General features: G+C 48.1%; 1 long non-coding RNA gene across 1 annotated transcript; it reads right to left on the reverse strand.

Annotated features, from left to right (window-relative positions):
* Nucleotides 1–3504: 3504 nt before the first annotated feature.
* On the reverse strand, nucleotides 3505–6911 carry LOC142823378 (uncharacterized). Its single transcript, XR_012898605.1, has 3 exons — nucleotides 6812–6911; nucleotides 5774–5839; nucleotides 3505–3678 (listed from the first exon to the last, which is right to left on the reverse strand). It is a non-coding gene; the product is annotated as an uncharacterized LOC142823378 (long non-coding RNA).
* Nucleotides 6912–21521: the final 14610 nt, after the last annotated feature.

The raw sequence follows: 21521 nt of genomic DNA on the forward strand, positions 1-21521 counted from the left end.
ATCAGCATTTGTACAATGCCCCTTAATAAATATAATAATATGGGTTGGGATTAAGCTGCTGGATATGGAATGGAAAACAATCTCCAAAACAGGAAACACCACAAGATTAGGGGAACTCCTATTACCTAATATAGTGAATTATCAGAAAGTGTCAATTCAACAGGGGAAAACACTGATCCCCTTCCCATATTCAGCCATCACAGGAAGATTCTCTCCCCATTGAGAACCACAGACAATGATATCCCAGACCCCCTCAGCCTTTTACCCTCCTTTGCTAACTGTTGTCTGGTGACTCCTCATAGGCCCAGAACCCAGGAGGGCAAGAGTAAAGTGCTGAGAGAGACTAGAAACCTAACTATTCAGGAAACTTTTTCTATGAGGTGGAGGATCATAGCCTCTAAATTTGGAGGACGAATGATATCTGCTGAGTACCTTCTTTGAAGGGCAGAGTGTTCTGAACTCCCAATATCATCAGAGGGAGTTTGAGGACACTCAGCAACTTATGAGACTGGACAATACAAGCACAGTTAAAGGCCCTGGATATCTAAAGGAAATCACCAAAATCCACAGTTAGATGCTTAAATGCCAATTAAAGCCACCCTTAGTGAATTCTCCCGGCATGTGGAATCCCCTAAGTAGTATAAGGGCCCTACCATCAATCAAACGTTAGCCCTGCCCCCTGATCCCGGAAGTCCCGCCCCCTGACCGCCAGAATTCCCTTCTCCCCTGTCACCAGAAGTCCGGCCACTGGATGGTAGTACATCCGGGTCAAGAGGGACAGCTGACCGGGTGTCATGTGGCCCCCGTTAGGCCCGTCCCCTGTCACCGGAAGTCCTGCCTTTGGGGGTAATACATCCGGGGTCAAGAGGGGCAGGTGACCGGAAGTAAGGAGTGTCATGTGACCCCTCTAAGGACTCGCCCCGCCTCCCTCAACCAATCAGGAAGGGTTTTTCCCCTGTAGGACCGCCCCGCGAACCGCTTTAACCAAGCGGGGGGGCAGTTCTGGGACCGGATGACCCGCCCCGCAGTGGGTTGTGTGACCCCTCTAAGAACTTGCCCCGCCTCCCTCCACCAATCAGGAGGGGGTTTTTCCCTGTAGGACCACCCCGCGAACCCCTTTGACCAATCGGGGGGTAGTTTTGGGACCGGATGACCCACCCAGCAGTGGGTTGTGTGACCCCTCTAAGAACTCGCCCTGCCTCCCTCTACCAATCAGGAGGGTTTTTTTCCCTGTAGGACCGCCCCACAAATCGCTTTGACCAATCCGGGGAGTGCAGTTCCGGGACCCGTTGACCAGACCGGAGACGGGTCGTGTGACCCCTCTAAGAGCTTCCCGTGACACCCTTTGCCAATCAGAGCATAGCACTTCCCCGTAAGTTCTAGCGCCACACAAAAGAGGCCATCTTGTTCCAAGAGCGCGTGTTTCAGAGAGCGTGCAAACGCTGAGCGGAAACATGGCTTCTTTCACCAACTTTGTTTTGGTGCCGAGAAGAAAGCGCTACATCAGCGACAGTTCCGAGGAGGAAGGAGAAGTTGAAGGGAGCCCTTTGACCCACCCGCTGATGGATACACCAATATCTGACACCGAAACCCAACCGCTCACGATGCAGCCAGACAAGCTAGATAGCCTGGAGGAAGAAGGTGCCCATGGCTCCCAGGAGTCGGACAAGACGCATGGAAAAGAAGCCAAATAGGTAAATGAAAGATCGAAGTTGGGGCATCATGGGGTTAGGAATCCGGGATTTTGTAAACTTTAAAAAAAAAATGACCAGAGCGTCTTACATTATTTCTTTCTGGCAATCTTTTGACAGCTTGACGATGCCTTTCTAGCTGACCGTCAGACCCAGGACAGCATTGCATCGGACGAGGAAGACGAACCGGGCCCACCTTGTTTTTGCTCAACACCGATACAAAGCATTGAAGAGAACGCCTAGGATGACGGCCATGAAGAATTCAGGAGGTGGCTGTGCATTGACCTAGTTGAGCCAGTGCCACATCATAAGCGTAAAAAAGTTATGCGCTCTATTGTACGCGTTGGTGTTTATACCGTCCTTAGTCACTGTCTTAGGGAAAAGCTTTTTGAGGACTGTGAGGGTTGTGTCATAAATGCGCCAGCCCAGCGGTACCATGACTGTTTGACTTGGACTCCAGAGGGTATAAACTGCAAGCTCCAGGGCCTATGTGCTGAACTGTGTTTGGAAATCTTATTAAATACTGTTATTGCCGTAGGTCCGTGGTCCCCAACACGGTGCCCACGGGCGCTATGGCGCCCGCAGGGGCATTTGCATGCACCCGCCAGGTGCTCGGGGCTGACCTGGCCCTGGGCACATAGCGCGTGGCGCTTGCACGGGGGGGCGCGCCGGCCCCGGGCGCGCGGCGCTTGGCAGGGGGAGTGCCGGCCTCGGGCGCGCGGCGCTTGGCGGGGGGAGCGCCGGGCGCCCCGGGTGCGTGGCGCTTGCGGGGGGAGCGCCGGCCCCGGGTGCGCGGCGCTTGGCGGAGATGAGCATTACTATGGGGTTCTGGATGTGAAAAAGTTGTTCGGAGCGAAAAATTATTGTGAGTTTTGCCACACAGTATACAGTCATGACCACTCTTGCAGGTATTGTTGCCGCCTCTGCTTGAGCGGAACGTGCTCAGACAGCGTGGGCGTGCCGCTGCGGTGTCCTAGCTGTATCTTGGAACAAGATGGCCTCTTTTGTGTGGCGCTAGAACTTATGGGGAAGTGCTATGCTCTGATTGACAGAGGGTGTCACGGGAAGCTCTTAGAGGGGTCACACGACCAGCTTCCGGTCTGGTCAACGGGTCCCAGAACTGCACCCCCCGAATGGTCAAAGCGATTTGTGGGGCGGTCCTACAGGGAAAAAAACCCTCCTGATTGGTAGAGGGAGGCAGGGTGAGTTCTTAGAGGGGTCACACGACCCACTTCTGGGCGGGTCATCCGTTCCCGGAACTGCCCCCCGATTGGTCAAAGCAGTTCACGAGGCGGTCCTACAGGGAAAAAACTCCTCCTGATTGGTGGAGGGAGGCGGGGTGAGTTCTTAGAGGGGTCACACGACCCACTTCTGGGCGGGTCATCCGTTCCCGGAACTGCCCCCCGATTGGTCAAAGCGGTTCGCGGGGCGTTCCTACGGGGAAAGCCCTTCCTGATTGGTAGAAGGAGGAGGGGCAAGTCCTTAGAGGGGTCACATGACACCCCTTACTTCCGGTCACCTGCCCCTCTTGACCCCGGATGTATTACCCCCAAGGGCGGGACTTCCGGTGACAGGGGACGGGCCTAACCAGGGTCACATGACATCCTTTTTTACTTCCGGTCACCTGTCCCTCTCGACCCGGATGTACTACCCTCCAGGGGCGGGACTGCCAGTGACAAGGGAGAAGGGACTTCCGGGGAGTCGGGGGGGGGGGGGACTTCCAGGGTCAGGGGGCGGGGCTAATGTTTGATTGATGGTAGGGCCCTTATACTACTCCCCTACCCCATAGAAAGCTAGCAGATATAGCGTTCAGTCTAGCTTCCCACCCAAGTATATGATGTGCAAGCTGGAAAAAGAAGCAGGAGCTCTTTCTTCTATTTGTCTGTGCTTCTTTCCCCGAGCACTCATCCAGGTCAGATGTCTCTTAGGACCTGAGTTGCCACCAGCTGGACAATGGGACTTGGGTCATTCTGTAGGACCTGGAGAGCTGAAATTACAGAGAATATGACTCACTTTTCATATAGTCACCTATGCCTGCAGTAGCTGGAGATTTAGTACCAGTGAGTACCAAGCTACAGAAGCTCTCTGTACAAACAAAGCTTTAGGTTCCTCCATTGGGATCCTTCCAAGCTCCAAACTGAGATGGAGGAGGGGGGAGAGGGGAGACCCTGACCCTACCAGAAACTCATCCAATTGGAAGGTGCTCCATTGACTCAATAGCTTCTGCTTTTAAGTTATTTTACATCTCCTGACAGAAATAAATCTGATGGTGTGGAGTTTGGGGTAGCAAAAAGTAGCTCCCAGGGAGCCGATGGAGCCCAAAGAGTGGATCACACAGGTTGGGAAGAGGCATTGCCAGGGTAGCCAGGAGATTCACTGACTTATATCACACTGGCTGCAGTTTCCTCCAGGTACGTCTACACCGCAAAGTTAATTCAAAATAACAGCTGTTCTTTTGAATTAACTTTAATAGCATCTATACATGCAAACCGCTATTTCGAAATTAATTCGAAATAGCAGAGCGCTTAATTCAAATTTGGTAAACCTCATTCTACGAGGAGTAACACCAAATTTGAAATAGCTATTTCAAATTAAGTGCTGTGTAGACAATTAATTCAAAATAGGGGGCCTCCAGCCCTTCCCAGGGAGCCCTGGTGGCCACTCTGGGCACAACCAGGAAAACTTCCTCTCCTCTCCCCCTGGCCCCAGAGCCATTAAAGGGATAGACCCTGGCCCGTGCCAGATCCAAGCCTACCAGCCAAGAGCCAGCAGTGGCCACCGGGGCCCCTGAGCCAGTAGCCACAAAATGTGAGCCAGCAAGGCACTGGCAGCCAACCCTCCACTGCTCCTCAGGAGCAGTCTGCCAGCACCCAGGAGCCTGACAGGGGCTGGAGAAGGCGGGTGCCTTCCTGGTCCAGGGTGGAGATCATGGACCTTATTCAGGTTTGGGAGGGATGCCCCAGCATCCATGATCTCCGCACTAGACAGAGGAACACGGCCGTCAATGGCAGGATAGCTGCCAGCCTGGCCACCAAAGGCCACATGCGAACCCAGGAGCAGGTTTGCATGACAATCAAGTTGGTGCGGTGAGACCCCCAACCTTGGGCCCTGATCTTCCCTTCCCCCTTCTTCCCTTTGCTTCTCCCTTCCAACTTCCTCCTCCCAGGTTTCACCCTCCCCTCTCCCACCCACTCTATTCCTCTCTCCCACCTCCTTTTCCCAGTCTCCCCAGAGGTTCACCCTGTTGTTCAATAAACCCAGTTTCTATTTTTGAACATACATGTCTTTTATTTGACATCAGGAAGGGAGGCTAGGGAGGAGTAAGTAGATGGACGTGAGGGAGGAATGGGGCACGAGCCCCCGGTGGGGAGGACCGGGGTGGCTCTGAGGGCTCCTCGGGGTGGACACTCTCCTGCAGGGCCTCCTGGATCCTGACAGCCCCCCGATGGACTCCCCGGACGGTAGCCTGCAGCAAGTGCAGCTGGGCTGATGGCAACAACCCTACGAGACGCACCGGTGTGCCCAGGGGCAGCTCTGGCTCCATGTGGCCGAGTGCTGTGGTGTCCCGAGTGCAGGCACTCAGGGCACTCCAAGACAGGACTGCTTTGCTCTCCCTCATCGGGGTAGACAAGCGAGCGGGGAACCCTGAGAACTGTCTGTTCGGGGTGGGGGTAGGGTCCCGTGAAGCACGGAGCTCAGTTAGCCTGAGGCAGCAGCCCCACACACTATGTCCTAACCTGATGCCCTGCCAGCACTGGTTCCGGCCAGCCTGAACTTCGGTTCAGGGTCCACTCAGTGTGGACGCGCTATTTCAAAAGAACAAAATGCTATTTTGAAATAGGTTTTGTGTATAGATGCATAATTCGAATTAGCTTAATTCAAATTAACTATTTCGAATTAAGTTAACTTGAATTAACGCTGTAGTGTAGACGTACCTCTTTCAGAGCAGACTAAAGCTGAATCTGTCCTTTGATGTGTGGCTGATGCACTTCACACCTGTGGTATCAGTTACTGCTTGCTTGTCAGCTAAATTTCTTTATAACTCACTAATGAATAGGATTTCACCTGTATTTGTTACTTACAGGTCAACAGATGTTCCATGTCCAGCCATTTCATATTCTTGGTGTCCGTATGTTCCAGGATGATGCCTAAATAAGCAGTGTAAAATAAACATCAATAAAAAACCTTCTCTTGTTAAGTGCAAGGTGATAACATTGGCCCTTTGGCTTCTATTGTGGGTCTAAGGTGAGCTGTAGGCAAGAAAATACTAGACAAGTTTAGCGTCCACACTGAAGAGAAGAAGAGAAAAAAATTAAGAATGTTTACATAACACCTCATTTGCTTTAAACAATCTATGTTCCTCTTGCCACTGCTGTCAGTTAGTGGAGATATACTAGGATAGTGTATTAATCTAGTGGTGTGAACAAAGGGCTGGAGCCAGGAATAAGTGCGTACTAAGCAAGGATCTCACATGGATAAATTAATTAGGCCACAATGCTTGCCTGGCTTGCATGGGTGTGCTAAGGAAAGGATGGCACAGGGCCAAAGGGGAGGAATCTAGTGCTTCCTGGGCAAGGCAATCAGGAACCTGCAACAGCAGGCACTGTGTGGCGGTGGCCTGCCTACCTCCCAGTGATGAAGCACCAGTAAGGAACAGTCAACAACACTGAGCTTAGGTCTATAGTTTGAGTCCACACTAACTCTGACTACTAAAAATAGAGTGCAGGTCAGATGACAGAAGCAGTCGGAGGAGCTAGCCACCTTGAGAACAGACTTTTGGGTTTGGATGGGATCATCCTTGGAATAGTTAACCCCTCCTGCTACTCCTGCCACAGCTACTCTATTTTTAGCACACTAGTTTGATCGGAGAATAAACATACCCTACGTGACAGTGTGCCAGCCTCTGCTACTAAATGACTGCGCCATCTCAAAGCATTCTATTGCAAATTACAAATTCCTCCTAACACCACACTGGAGAAGTAGGAGAACATTAACATCTCCATTTATGCATGAGAAGTCACAGCACGGAGAGATTAATAGTAGCTCAGTGCTGCACACAGGGACTTTTTCTGTCTACCTCAAAGGGAATACCAAAAGGGACACGGCACACTTTCTCTCACCAGCTAACTTGGCTGCAACTGCCCGGATCTCTTCCCAGCTGCTGCAGAAGTATGTGATGGTGCTTTTGTAAAAGTTCTCCAGTAGCTCAGCCTTCTCTTTGGCCTAGAGAAAATCAGGGACACATGAGCTCTCTCTGGCTAGAAATGCCCTTTGACTGCCAACACATGCCTTTACAAACCACAAGTAAACAGTCTGTGTTCCTCTTGCCACTGCTGTCAGTTATTGGACTCACTCAGACTTTTTTTTTAATTTAAACAAGTAAATAAAAGAAAGGACAGGAGGCTGTGTAGAAGTGGGGAAAGTGGGAATCTATGGCAGATTTACATTCCTCTCACCCTCAGTCCTGTATCCCACTCTAATAGGGTACGTCTACACTACAACGTTAATTCGAACTAACTTAGTTCGAATTACTTAATTCGAACTAAGCTAATTAAAACTAACGGATCTAGACTAAAAAACTAGTTCGAATTAGCGTTTTACTAATTCGAACTAGCATGTCCACATTAAGTGGACCCTGAACCGGGCTTAAGGATGGCCGGAAGCAGTGCCGGCAGGACATCAGAGGAGGACTAAGAGCGTGGAGATGCTGTCTCAGGCTAGCCGAGGGCTGTGCTTAAAGGGTCCCAACCCCCACGCCGGACAGACAGTTCTCAGGGGTGCCCCGCTTGCAAAGCAGTCTTGGCTTGGAGTGCCCGGAGTGCCCACACTGGGCACATCACAGCACTTGGCCATCAGACCGGCTGCACTTGCCGCAGCCTGCCATCTGGGGAGATGGGGCAATTGGGGGGCTGCAGGAGAGCTTCCACCACAAAAGCCCGCAGAGCCAGCCCAGTCCTCCCCATCGGGGGCGCGTACCCCATTCCGCCCTCAACTCCTTCCACTTACCCTTCCCTAGCCCCTCTTCTTGATGTACAAAATAAAGGACAATTGTGTTCAAAAATGGAATCTGTCTTTATTGAACAAAACTGGGGGAGACTGGGAAAAGGGGGTGGGAGAGGGGAAGAGAGAGGGTGGCAGAGGGGAGGGCAACTAAAATGATCAGGGGTTGGGAACAGGTCTCATATGAAGAGAGGCTAAAGAGACTGGGACTTTTCAGCTTAGAAAAGAGGAGACGGAGGGGGGACAGGATAGAGGTCTCTAAAACCAGGAGTTGGGTGGAGAGGGTGCATACAGAAAAGTTCTTCATTAGTTCCCATAAAGAAGGACTAGAGGACACCAAAGGAAAGGAATGGGTAACAGGCTTCAAACTAGTAACAGAAAGTTGTTCTTCACAAAGCACAGAGTCAACCTGTGGAACTCCTTGCTGCAGGAGGCTGTGAAGGCTACAACTAGAACAGAGTTTAAAGGGAAGTGAGATCAAGCCATGGAGGTTGGGTCCATGGAGAGGTATTAGCCAGGGGGTAGGAGTGGTGTCCCTGCCCAAAGTTTGTGGAAGGCTGGAGAGGGATGGCACGAGACAAATGGCTTGGTCACTGGCTTCGGTCCATCCCCTCCAGGGTCCCTAGGGTTGGCCGCTGTCGGCAGACAGGCTACTGGGATAGATGAACCTTTGTTCTGACCCAGGATGGCCATTGTAAGCTCAGGGCTCAGGGTCGGGGGTCTCAGTGGACCACCTTGATTTTCATGCACTCCTGCTCCTGGGTGGCCAGGCTGGCAGCTCTCCTGCCCTAGCTGGCCACCTTCCTGTGCCTAGTGCGGAGATTGTGGACGAGGTCCACGATGTCCGCACTAGCCCAGGAGGGAGCCCACCTTTTGCGGTCCCGGGCAAGCTCCCAGGACCCGCCAGCCTGGTCCCGGGAAGAGGGGGAGGGCTGGGAGGCATCGGGTGGGTGGCTCGATCCGCACCAGGTGCAGGGTCTGCCTGCTGGGTGCTGGCAGGCTTGCACCTGGCATGGGCACTGTAGCCATCCCGTGCCCCTTTAAGGGGTCCGGGGCCGGGAGGGGGGCATACGAGTTTCCCTGGTGTTGGCCGGAGTGGCCACCAGGGAAACCTGGGGGGGGCTAGCCTCCCACTAGTTCGCATTAAGGGGCTACACAGCCCTTAATTCGAACTAGTAAGTTTGAACTAGGCTTAATCCTCGTGGAATGAGGATTACCTAGTTCGAACTAAGCGCTCCGTTAGTTCGAATTAAATTCAAACTAACGGAGCGCTAGTGTAGCGCCTATGAAAGTTAGTTCGAACTATCGTCCGTTAGTTCAAACTAACTTTGTAGCGTAGACATACCCATAGATACTTCCATTGCCCATCACACATTCCCCCTGCTTCTACACCACAAGCCTATGCTGTCAATAATCTCATATAATTCTATAAGTCACTCACAAGGTGTCTGCAGATATCCATCTGGAGCTCCTCAGGGTTCAGCTCGGTTCTCCAACTAAGATGCTCATTAAGTATAGTTTGGAGCCTCTTCAGTCCCAAAAATGGGGCACAGAGATGAAATGTAGCTCTGCACTCCTGAAAAAGAGGGTTGCACCATTGAATTATTCCATAACACGTATTGTGCTCATTCAAATGGAACTCATGTCCTTTACTGCTCATCTACCCGAAGAATAAAAGGGATTCCCCTGAAGTAATAGACAGAAAATATTCCAGCATGACTTTAATAGGGGGAAAGGGATTCTACTTCTGGAGTATTGCATCCAATTCTGGGCACCCCATTACTTCAAAAATGTTGATACATTGGAGAAAGTCCAACGGAGGGCAACAAAAATGATTAGGAGGCTGGAACACATGATTTACAAGGAGAGGCTGAGGGATTTGGGATTATTTAGTCTTCAGAAGAGAAGAGTGAGGGGAGCTTTGATAGAAGGCTTTAACTACCTGAAGGGGGATTTCAAAGAGGATGGAGAGAGGCTGTTCTCAGTGGTACTAGATGACTGAATGAGGAGCAATGGTCTCAAGTTACAGTGGGGGAGGTCTAGGTTGGATAGTCGGAAAAACTATTTTACTAGGAAGGTGGTGAAGCACTGGAATGGGTTACCTAGGGAGGCAACGGAACCTCTAAATCTAGAGTTTTCAAGTCCTAGCTTGACAAAGCCCTGGCTGGGATTGTTTAGTTGAGGCTGGTCCTGTTTTGGGCAGGAGGTTGGACTCAGTGACCTCCTGAGGTCTCCTCCAAACCTATGGTTCTATGATTTTATAATACTGAAAACTGGAGATAGCAGCAATGTTTTTTCAGAACGGATGTAGCTATGAAAGCTGCTTCACTAGGCATAGCTGTGGTCTTTCCTCTGTTGTGGGGAGGCAGGAACGTGGGGTGCAGAGATAGGCAGGAATGAACTCTTGGGATCAGACCCATGACCTATCCTGAACTCCAGTGAGACAACCCTGGCTGCTAAGGACCAGCCTGTCTGGGATTAACTCAAAAGGAGGGCAATGAACTGAGGGAAGAATTTAGGTCTCCACTGCGGGAAGGAATAGCAGAGCTCCCCTGGCATCAGGAGGAAGATTCTTTTTGCTTAGTAATTAAGTCACTGTCATTCTTACCATTGAAACCTCAGGGCTTGGATCTTGCAGGTGCAGCAGAAGCGTGACCCAGCTCTGTCTAACCTGCTTGGCAAAATAGTCCTTCCATTTTCTCTTTGCAGAGCCGGCCAGGATACCAAACAGGACAAAGGCCAATGCACGAAGAGTGTTGTCCTCCTATAGCCAAGAAAGCCACACAGGTTGGTAACGAAGAAATAACCACATCATGTATCTAGCACAGCTGTCTCTTCTACATTAGGGTAGAGTGATTCCAACGACAGAAGTTTAGAAGAACTGGAATTAATCAAGTTTGGGCCAAATGTGTTGATTCATCAAAATACTTTGAAGACAGTTCAATTTTGACAAAATTCTTCCAGAAGCCAAGTAGGGGTACTTGGTCAGCTTCTTGGTGACCCATCTAGCAGGCTGACTGGGATCTTGGGCTTCCTGGCCCTCATCTTCAGAACAGCCTGTCTGGCAGGCTGACAAGGAGCCAGGAAATGTGCACCCTGGCACCTCTAATTCCCAGTGTTTCCAGGTTCCCTGTCTCCAGCATAGTCTGCCAGTAGACTGCCCTCAGGCAAGGCTCCCAGTAGAGCTGGGTTGAGAATAGTATTACTGTTTCACAAAGAGTTTTGAAATTTGGGCTGGGGGGTGTGTCCCCCAAATAGGAATAAAACCAAAATTTGAAATCTCAAACTTCTCTGCAAAATGGAATAATTTCAACCATCTGACGTAAAAATCGTATGGAGCAGGCCCAAAACAGTCTATTACACCCTGTATGCTCATTTTCCTTGTTATGCAGCTACCTAATCTAGTATTCATACTTCCTTTGCCATTCTCATTGGAAATAAAGATGAACAGAAGGGTGAGACTGAAGGAGCAGGGATGGCATCCTCATTTTCTTAATTCTCTGCTCCTCCATAAAACACATCTCTTCCCTAAGGCCTAAAATCACTTCATTCTGACATGAACAATGCCCAGTGAGGACACATCATGCATTGTAAATGGAGCCTCATCAATGTCAGCTGAACTGGGGTTGAAGGCTTCTGTTCACGTACATTATCGAAGTACTTCCGGATCTGTGTGGTGAGGTCTCTGAAGAAAGAACCTATGTCCTTCCCTTTCAGCTCCTTTAGGACTTTGGCCAGTGCCTTCATGCTTTCGACGACTTCAGAACTGAAAGTGTCTTCTAAAGTCCTGATCAGTGCCTCCAGAAGAAACTTCTTGTACTTTTTCACCTGTTCAGACGTATGACATTAAAAAACACTTTCCACTAACCACATTTCTAATATGTTTTTTTAGCAATTATGAAGCAGTGGGAATTTCATCTGCCCCCTAGTGACCTATAGCTATATTTTACATCAGGTACTAGCTACAATAAGCCAAACTCTGTGCCATATTACACCTATGTAACCCTATTAGATTTCTAATTACTTAGATTTGAAGGCCAAAAGGGACCATTGTGATCATTCAGTCTGACCTCCTTCACAACACAGAACCTCCCCAAAATAATGTCTGTTTGACTAGAGCACCTCTTTTAGAAAAACAGCCCATCTTGTTTTTAAAGTTGCTACTGATAGAGACCCCACCACAACCCTTGGTAAATGGTTCCAATGATTAAAATTACCATTAAAATGTATGCCTTACTAGCAGTCTGAATTAGTTTAGCTTCATTCCCCCCCCTTCCCCCCCCATTGAATCTAAAGGCACATTTTCTAGCCCTTTGAAAATTCTTGTGACTCTTCTCCAATTTATCAGCATCCTTCTTGAATTGCAGGCATGATCCTGACATAGTATTCTAGCAGTTCTCACACCAGTGCCATAAGCAGAGGTAAAATAACTTCTTTATTCTTATTCAGAATCCCTCTGTCTATGCCTCCGAGGATCACCTCAGCTCTTTTGGTCACAGCTTTGTACTGGGCGCTTACGTTCAGCTGATTATCTATCATGATTTGAGTTTTTTAGTGTCTCTGTTTCCTGGAATAGAATCTCTCATCTTGGAAATAAAGCCTACACTCTTCATTCCTGGGAGTATACATTTACATATGATCATATTAAGTCCATATTGTTTCCTTATGCCCAGCTTACCAAGGGAACAAACCTGCTGTGTATTGACTGCAAAGAGGTTACAGGGGTATGAGAGAGCAGAAGTTGGCCTAGTGCATTGTGCATGGCCTCTGTAAATCCTGAGCAATTGTTTCCTTTAGTTTCTCTAGTTATGCTGCATTGTATTCAGTATTCTATCTTACCTTCTCAGGTGCCCCATAGACTAAATTGCCTAGGCCTCTTACAGCCATTTGACGGACAATGCTGTTATTGTCCCGTGACCTTTCTTCTAATATATGTAAGGCAGACTTAAGGGTCTTCTTCTCCCTGAGTATGGGATCAGTCATTAGCTGAAATAAAATCAACATGTCCATTAGCTCTAATCTGTTCATTAAGATAGCGAATATAATTTGAGGAGACACGTAATACACTGTAATTTATTATTCTATATGAATGAGTACTGTGTTAAAAACATGGATTTTTTCCTTTTAGGCACTATAATGGGGGATTGCTCATCCCTTGAAAGCCTCTCAGTGACTGCATTTGATACCACAGTCCTTTTCTCGCCCAGGTGCATCCTGCCAGTCGATCTTAGTGAGTCTTCCATGGCTCAGCCCTCTGGCCAAGTCCCAAAGTCCAAACAAATGCCTTTTAGGTCCTGTTGCCCTCACTAGGGTCTTCAGCCCCAACTCTGGACCCTTTATATTCTGTTCTTTGTTCAACCTCTCCATAAGCCTTGTCCCCTTCATCGGGTTTATGCCACTGGGGAACCTGGGCCTGCCCACTACTCTTGGTTCCAACCTAGAAATAGCAGCGAGTCATTGCTTCATTTCAGTTTATTGCTACTTTTTCCTTGGGTTCTTCCTATGGGGCCACTTTCAGTTTCTCCCTCGAATTAGATGTTGAAGGCTCGTAAGGACTCTCTCTCTGCAAATTCAGCTTCAGAAAATGCTGCCTGAAATAAACCCCTGTGAATTGGTTTGGCCAGAGAATAGCATCCTTTCTTGGCCCTCCACTTCCTGAAAGGAACTGACCTAATCAAGCCCTGTAGCTCCATATATCTGAGCCAGCTGGGCTCTGATTGGCAGCTTTCATGAGGCCTCTCTAGGCAGACCTTGAAAACCCACGTTTGTGACTCCTTTCCTAGGTGGGGTGTAGAAAGATTTGGGGGCACAAACAGATTCCTAGAACCACCAGATGAGCCTCTAAAATAGCGACTTAGCGTAAATGTGAAATATGACACAGACGTTATAGCAAGTCTGTGGAGAGGGAGGATGCTCCAGTGGTCAGCAGCCTAGGACTTAGGAGGTTCCAGTTCAATTTCCTGCACCCTCAAAGACTTCCTAGATGATGTTGGGCAAGTCACTTAGGCCTTCTGTGCATCAGTTTCCTGTTTGCAAAATGGGACTAATAGTGTTTCCCTGCCTCACAGGGGTGTTGTAGGGATACATACTTTTAAAGAGTTTTGAGGCACTCAGATACTACATTCTCATTTTGAAGTACTCAGATAATACAAGTTTCTAAAAGGTTGTTTTAAGGAAGATGGAGAAAAATTGTTCTCCTTGGCCTCTAAGGATAGGATAAGAAGCCATGAGCTTAAATTACATCAGGGGAAGTTTAGGTTGGACAGCAGGAAAAACGTCCTGCCTGTCAGGGTGGTTAAACCCTGCAATAAATTGCCTCAGGAGGTTGTGGAATTTGCATCACTAGAAATATTTAAGAGCAGGTTAGACAAACACCTGTCAGGGATGATCTAGACTGTGCTTGGTCCTGCCGTGATGGCTGGGGATTGGACTCGAAGACCTCTCAAGATCCCTTCCAGTTCTAATGATCTATGAATCTATTATTCTACATTCATGAGAATCTAAGATAGATGTTAATGTATTTGTATGTTGCTTATTTTATAGTATTAGGACACTAGATTCATTTAGAAGATTTGCTGAGCTAGACCAAAATCAGGAGCTGTTGGTCAGTATTAGCCCTAGGAATTGTCAGAAAAGGTCTAGTAATTCAAATTCTATGGCTACATCTACATTGGCATGATTTTGCGCAAAAGCAGCTGCCTGTCTACACTGGTGGGGAGTTCTTGCACAAGAACACTGACATTCTAATGTCTAAAATCAGTGCTTCTTGCGCAAAACCTATGATGCTCCCGCTCAGGAAAAAGCCCTCCTGTGCAACTGTTCTTGCGCAAGAGGCCAGTGTAGACAGGCCACATTAATTTCTTGGGCAAGAAAGCCCAATGGCTAAAATGGCCATCGGAGCTTTCTTTCGCAAGAGAGCGTCTATTCTGGCACGGATGATTTTGCAGAAAAGCGCCTCTTCGCGCAACAGCACATGCCAGTGTAGACGCTCTCTTGCGCAAATATTCCAACGCAAAAACTCTTGCGTTAAAAGTATGGGTATGTCTACAGTACAAAGTTAATTCAAACTAACAGCCGTTAGTTCGAATGAACTTTAATAGCGGCTATACATACAAACTGCTAGTTCGAATTTAAATCGAACTAGCGGAGCGCTTAATTCGAACTAGGTAAACCTCATTCTACGAGGAGTAACGCCTCGTTCGAATTGTGTAGTTCAAATTAAGGGCTGTGTAGCCACTTAATTCGAACTAGTTGGAGGCTAACCCTAATCAGGTTGCCCTGATGGCCACTCTGGGCCAAACCAGGGAAACTTTTCTGCCCCTCTCCCAGCCCCAGAGCCCTTAAAGGGGCATGGTCTGGCTACAGTGCCTGTGCCAGTGGCAAGCCTGCCAGCACCCAGCCAGCAGACCCTGCACCTGGCATGGCATGAGCCAGCCACCCGCTGCCACCCAGCCCTCCGCCTCTTCCCAGGACCAGGCTGGCGGCTCCTAGGAGCCTGCCCAGGGCCACAAGAGGCAGGCGCCTGCCTGGTCTAGTGCAGAGATCGTGGACATTATCGAGGTTTGGGGGGAGGCCTCCAGCGTCCACGACCTCCACACTAGGCACAGGAATGCAGCCGTCTAGGGCAGGATAGCTGCCAGCCTGGCCACCAAAGGCCACATCCAAACCCAGGAGCAGATTTGCATGAAAATCAAGTTGTTCCAGTGAGACCCCCGACCCTGAGCCCTGCGCTTAGTACATAAGAACATAAGAATGGCCGTACTGGGTCAGACCAAAGGTCCATCTAGTCCAGTAGCCTGTCTGCCGACAGCGGCCAACACCAGGTACCCCAGAGGGGATGGACCAAAGACAATGACCAAGCCATTTGTCTCGTGCCATCCATCTTCAGCCTTCCACAAACAGAGGCCAGGGACACCATTCCTACCCCCTGGCTAATAGCACTCCACGGACCCAACCTCCATGAATTTATCTAACTTCTCTTTAAACTCTGTTATAGTTCTAGGCTTCAAAGCTTCCTGTGGCAAGGAGTTCCACAGGTTGACTATAAGAAGAACTTTGTGTGAAGAAGAACTTTCTTTTAACCTGATGTCCATTCATTTCATTTGGTGTCCTCTAGTCCTTCTATTATGGGAACTAATGAAGAACTTTTCTTTATGCACCCTCTCCACACCACTCATGATTTTATAGACCTCTATCATATCCCCCCTCAGTCTCCTCTTTTCTAAGCTGAAAAGTCGCAATCTCTTTAGCCTCTCTTCATATGGGACCTGTTCCAAACCCCTAATCATTGTACTTGCCCTTTTCTGAACCCTTTCCAAGGCCATATCGTTTTTGAGGTGAGAAGACCACATCTGTACACAGTTCTGAAGATATGGCGTACCATAGTTTTATACTTCCCCTCCTCCTTCTTCCCCTGGCTTCCCCCTTCCAGCTCCCTCCTCCCAGGTTTCCACCTCCCCTCTCCCACCCTCTTTCTTCCCCTCTCCCACCTCCTTTTCCCAGTCCCCCAGAGGTTAATCCCCTCCGCCCCCAGTTTTGTTAAATAAAGAGAGTTTCTATTTTTGAACACATGTCCTTTATTTTTTACATCAGGAAGAGGGGGCTCAGGAAGGGTAAGTGGAAGGAGGTGAGGGAGGAATGGGGCACGAGCCCCCGATGGGGAGGACTGGGGTGGCTCTGCGGGCTCCTCGGGGTGGAAGCTTTCCTGTAGGGCCTCCTGGATCCTGATAGCCCCCTGATTGACCTCCCCCAGATGGCAGCCTGCGGCAAGTGCAGCCGGGCTGATGGTCGAGTGCTGAAATGTGCCGAGTGTGGGCATTCAGGGCACTCCAAGACAGGACTGCTTTGATGTCCCCATCGAGTTAGACATGCAAGCAGGGAATCCTGAGAACTGTCTGTCCGGGGTGGGGGTCAGGTCTTTTTAAGCACAGCCCTCGGCTAGCCTGAGGAAGCAGCTCCACACCTTAAGTCCTAACCTGATGCCCTGACGGCACTGGTTCTGGCCAGCCTTAACTTCGGTTCAGGGTCCACTCAATGTGGACATGCTATTTCGAATTAGCAAAATGCTCATTCGAATTAGTTTTTAGGTCTAAATGCACTCATTCGAATTAGCTTATTTCAAATTAACTAATTTGAATTAAGTTAATTCGAATTAGTGCTGTAGTGTAGACATACCCTATTTGCGCAAAATCTTGCCAATGTAGACGTAGCCTATCTATATCTTGCTCACTCTCTCTTAACCAGCAACTAGAATAGGCAGCTAGGCTAGGCTAGTATAGGCCCCAAAAATAACAAAGAGAAAATGATTAAGAAAGGTGTAATGAAGTTCCTTATGAGATTTCCTTATAAAGGACACATTCTACTATCTAAAATGAATTCCTATGAACTGAACTGTACAATTCCTCAGAGAAAGGTAAACAACAGATAACAGCCTAATGGTGGAACTGCTCATACCTGAGCAAAGAAAGCTGTGCTGGTGACTCGCTGCTTTTCTGATGGGGAATTTACCCAGGGAAGGAGGCTCTGTATGATCTCCACTGTTATTAGTCCAGATCTTTGCAGAACCCTGGAAGACAAAAGGAACCACTTATGGGGCAGACTGTGCACTTCAAAAGCTTAGCTGCTATGACCATACAACTCTAAAACCTACGCATGGAAGCTCTGTGTTTCTCACCCAGGGCACCCCGCACAAAGCTATACCTGAAAGTTCCCTGTCAGTCACTCTATTTGTTGCCGATCCCTGAGGATGAAGTGCTGCTGTCTCCTAGATCTCTTACCTCACCAGCAAACACACCCCCTCGTGGTGAGTCTGCGGATTTTCAAGAAGCATCCAAGTTTTCTGCTTCCAGAGAGTTCGTATCAGCTTCTCATTCATAGCCTTGAGAAGCACAGCCTCTAATGCTTCAATAGAAAGCCTGGGGGAAAAGAGGCACAGAACTGTAGTAACCAATAGAAAGGCACAGCCTAAGCAGTCAGGAAACCCCAGTTACTTGTCAGGTCTGTTGTTCATTGACAGTTCATCCATTGACAGTATCCTGGGGACCACTGTTTTTGGAAGGACTTAATTCCCAGGAGGTATTTCAGTCTCATACATCTCATATTACTAGTGTTGCTATGGACAACATTTTGCAGTCACTTTCTCCTATCTGCAAGGTGTATGGGCACTAGCACAGTACAGTAATATGGAAAAAATTCACAATCAGACCCCAAAAGCTGGGACACAGAGAGATTAGTGATCACTAATGGATATTTTGGGGCCCTATGTCCAGCGAGATGTGACAGGGTGCTGAGAGCTTGTACTTGGGGTCAGCACTCTGGTAACTACTAGTACTAATTAGCTTCCCCAGAGAAAGCCTAATTGGATAGAAATGTACCTGATTGCCTGGCTAGAGTGGGGCTATAGAATCAACAAACCTATTCTCCCATGAATAAGGAATCTGCCTAAAGGGACATCCACAGCAGTGTTTGAGGGAAACAGAGAGCAAAAGAGACAAAATGCTAGAGGCATCTAGATAGACTTATGTGTAGTGCTGGGGAGGAGCCGGTGGTCGTGGTACATGTAGGTCTCAATGACATAGGGAAGGGTAGGAGAGATGTCCTGGAGGCCAAATTTAGGTTGCTAGGAAAGAGCCTGAAATCCAGGACCTCTATGGTGGCATTCTTGGAAATGCTTCCAGTTCCATGCGCAGGACCAGGTAGGCAGGCAAAGCTTCAGAGTCTCAATGCGTGGATGAGACGATGGTGTAGGAAAGAGGGGTTTGGATTTATCAAGAACTGGGGACACTTTTGGGAGAGGGGGAGCCTATACAGGAAGGATGGGCTCCACCTAAACCAGGGTGGAACCAGACTACTGGCACTAAACATTTAAAAGGCTGTAGAGCAGTTTTTAAACTAAGAGATGGGGGAAAGCCGATTGGTGGGGAGATGCACGTAAATCGCAGGGAGACTTCTCTTAGAGGAGAATCTGTTGATAGAGATTCTCTAAGCTGTAGTCAGAAAGAGAGGACAAAGAGACTGAGGCCTGAGGAGGCCTAGATAGTAGTGTTTGTGTTGCCAGAGCTTGGTGGTTTCAGGGAACTGACCTATAGCAAGCACAAACAAGACTTTCTCATATTAAAAGCAGGTGATGGTAAGGTGCCTCATAACCCTGAGAACTCCTGGGGAGTGTCACACAAATGGACTGGGATTCTCTTTGTTTTGCTCCCTTTCTTCTAATTACCTGCAAGGGTTGCCCTCACATAGTTGTTGTCCTTTTCTAAATAACCTCCTTCGGCGTCTCATCCTGGGCAAAGGCATCTTTTGTCCTAGGGTTTGGCTGATCTGCTGCAGAAGAACAGTGAACAACTCCGGGAACAGCTCCTGCACAGTTTTGCTCAACTGCAATGCTGACACCACTTCAAAGATGGCACATGTTGCCTGAAAGGAGAGCATGGTAAAAGAAGAGGTCTCTTCCTAACACTATCACACGCTCTCCCCTTCTGATACCTGCTGGACTAAATTCTCACTCCTGTCACTAACTTGATGAATGACCGAGAGCAATTCACTCCATGTGTGCCTTAGCGTCCCATAGCTGTAAAAATGTGTAGGACCTATCAAGGCATGTTATGAGTTGCACAAAACATTTGCAAAGCACTGTAAGAAATCTGATTCAAAGACTTTCTAATTGCCAGATATTATTAAGTGAATCAGCCACATACTCTAAATCTGCCACAGAAAGCACAGCTGGAATCCAGGAAACAGTACTTCAGAAAAGAAGTGCCCAGATGACAATATTATACCACTCATCTAGCTTTCCATCAGCATGTTTGTCACAAAGCAGAGAAATACATGTCTGTCGTCTAACTTACTGTGAGAGGTGCAGCAGCTGCTAAATGCAGGTCAGTTTCTGTCTCTGAGGTCATGCTTCCTTCTTGGCTTGTTGGAGTCTTTATTCTTTCTATTAGGACCTTCAGGACTTGAGGGGCGAGCAAGGGATCTGTCCCCAGAGATCTCCACAGCTCAGTGGTGTTACTGCAATTTAACATAGGTTATATGTGACCCCTGGAGACTTTTGTGGCTCTGACTATATGCATCATATTCAAGTAAAGAACACATTTTCTCCTTGACTATGATCAGGGCTCACCAGCCGCGCTGTCCGGCGATCTGCGCATGCACAGATCGCCCGAACCCGGCTCTTCCAGGTTACAATCTACACGCCATGGATGAGTAGATTGTATTATTTGTCAAGCCCTGCCTATGATGAGCAAGTTCAGAGTGCTGTCCTCCTTATATGGTCCTCATGTTTTACATATTGAGTTTCTAGTTACAGAACTAAGTTAAGTTACATTTCAGGTTACATTTCTACAGTGCATGACTATTTTGGGATCCTGGAGGTATCCCGAAATACCTACCCCACATTTACAGAAGCAGCCCGTTATTTTGAAATATTTTTCAAAATAATGGGCACACTATTTTGCCATCCCAATAAACTTTGTTGCATGAGGGATAAGGGATGGCTTGAAATAGCACATTATTTCGACATTTGGTGCTGTGTAGAAGCGCCACATTTCAAAATAGGCTATGCAAAATATGATACGCAATTTGCGGAGTGCAAATTGTGCATCTTATTTCAAGTTTAGGGTGCTGTATAGACACAACCCTAGCCTTACTGCACCATAACCATTAATGCTAGACTTCAGAAGGAAAGGACACAGAGCTCTAATCACAGTTCCTGTTTTCCTACTTCTCAGTAGATATGGAATCATGAGCATATGATGCCCAAAGATCTAGGGCCTGGGAGACAAGTTGAAGAAAGAAAAATGATCTTCCTACTAACTGGATGTACAACTATGAGAACAAATATTTGTGGCTAGCCCATGACCTCTTTACAAATGGCATTCCCTGGCCTCTATTTGCCAGAATGGGCATGTTCTGTTCACTCCCTATGGGGCACCTGGCATTGGCCACTGTCTGAAGACAGGATCCTGGGCTAGATGGACATTTGGTCTGACCCACTACAGCCGTTCTTATGTTCTTAGATTCCAGCACAGATGACTGATAATTCAGCTAGGGATGTTGGAATGAAATGATAGATATGCTTACCGCCCTGTCTTTAAGTACCAAGAATGACAACTCCATTCCAGCAGCCATACCCTTCCTGATACCAAAAGCCTGGTGCCCTATCCTTGCTAATCAGCCAGGAATTTGGATTTGAAGCTTTCATGCTACCAGAAAACGAACAGTCACTGGCAATTTCCAGGGTGATGTTAGTTCAGGGGTCTGGAGAGGCAAAAGTCCACTCCAGTGATGCCAGTAAAGGGAAGTCTTTAGGATGCCAAAGCAACTATTAATTAATGGAAACAGAATGAAACTTAATTTCTCCCTGCACCCACCTTGACATGGTCTTGGACCTTTCTGCAGAAAGACCCAAGCTATTAACCTTTAGGAATTATCTCAACCTGTCTGTGGCTTAAATGAAGCCTTACATCTTCCAGTGAAGCTGTGGGATCCATGGTTACCAAAATGAACACTGTAAGGAGCAGTATATACCTGTCCATCGGCAGACGTTTGGTGAGGAGGCTGAAGATCACTGCCTCTAGGTGATGGTGGGCTAGAATGGACACTGCCTCCACCAGGAACTGCCTCAAGCTACCCTGCTTGATGGTAGGCATATGAATGTATATTCTCCTCAGGATAGCTGGCACCTGGACAGAATAAAACCAGAAAAAATGTCCCTTTTCCATTCTCTGCATTCATTCTGCAGAGCCAAAACCTTTATTTAGTCGTTTAGCAATTTGCTGTTCTTGTAGAAATTCCTCCCTTCAAAAAACAAGTATTTAGACATGGCTGCAT

Source organism: Pelodiscus sinensis, chromosome 33 (genome assembly GCF_049634645.1).
Source record: "Pelodiscus sinensis isolate JC-2024 chromosome 33, ASM4963464v1, whole genome shotgun sequence".
Lineage (NCBI taxonomy): Eukaryota > Metazoa > Chordata > Testudines > Trionychidae > Pelodiscus > Pelodiscus sinensis.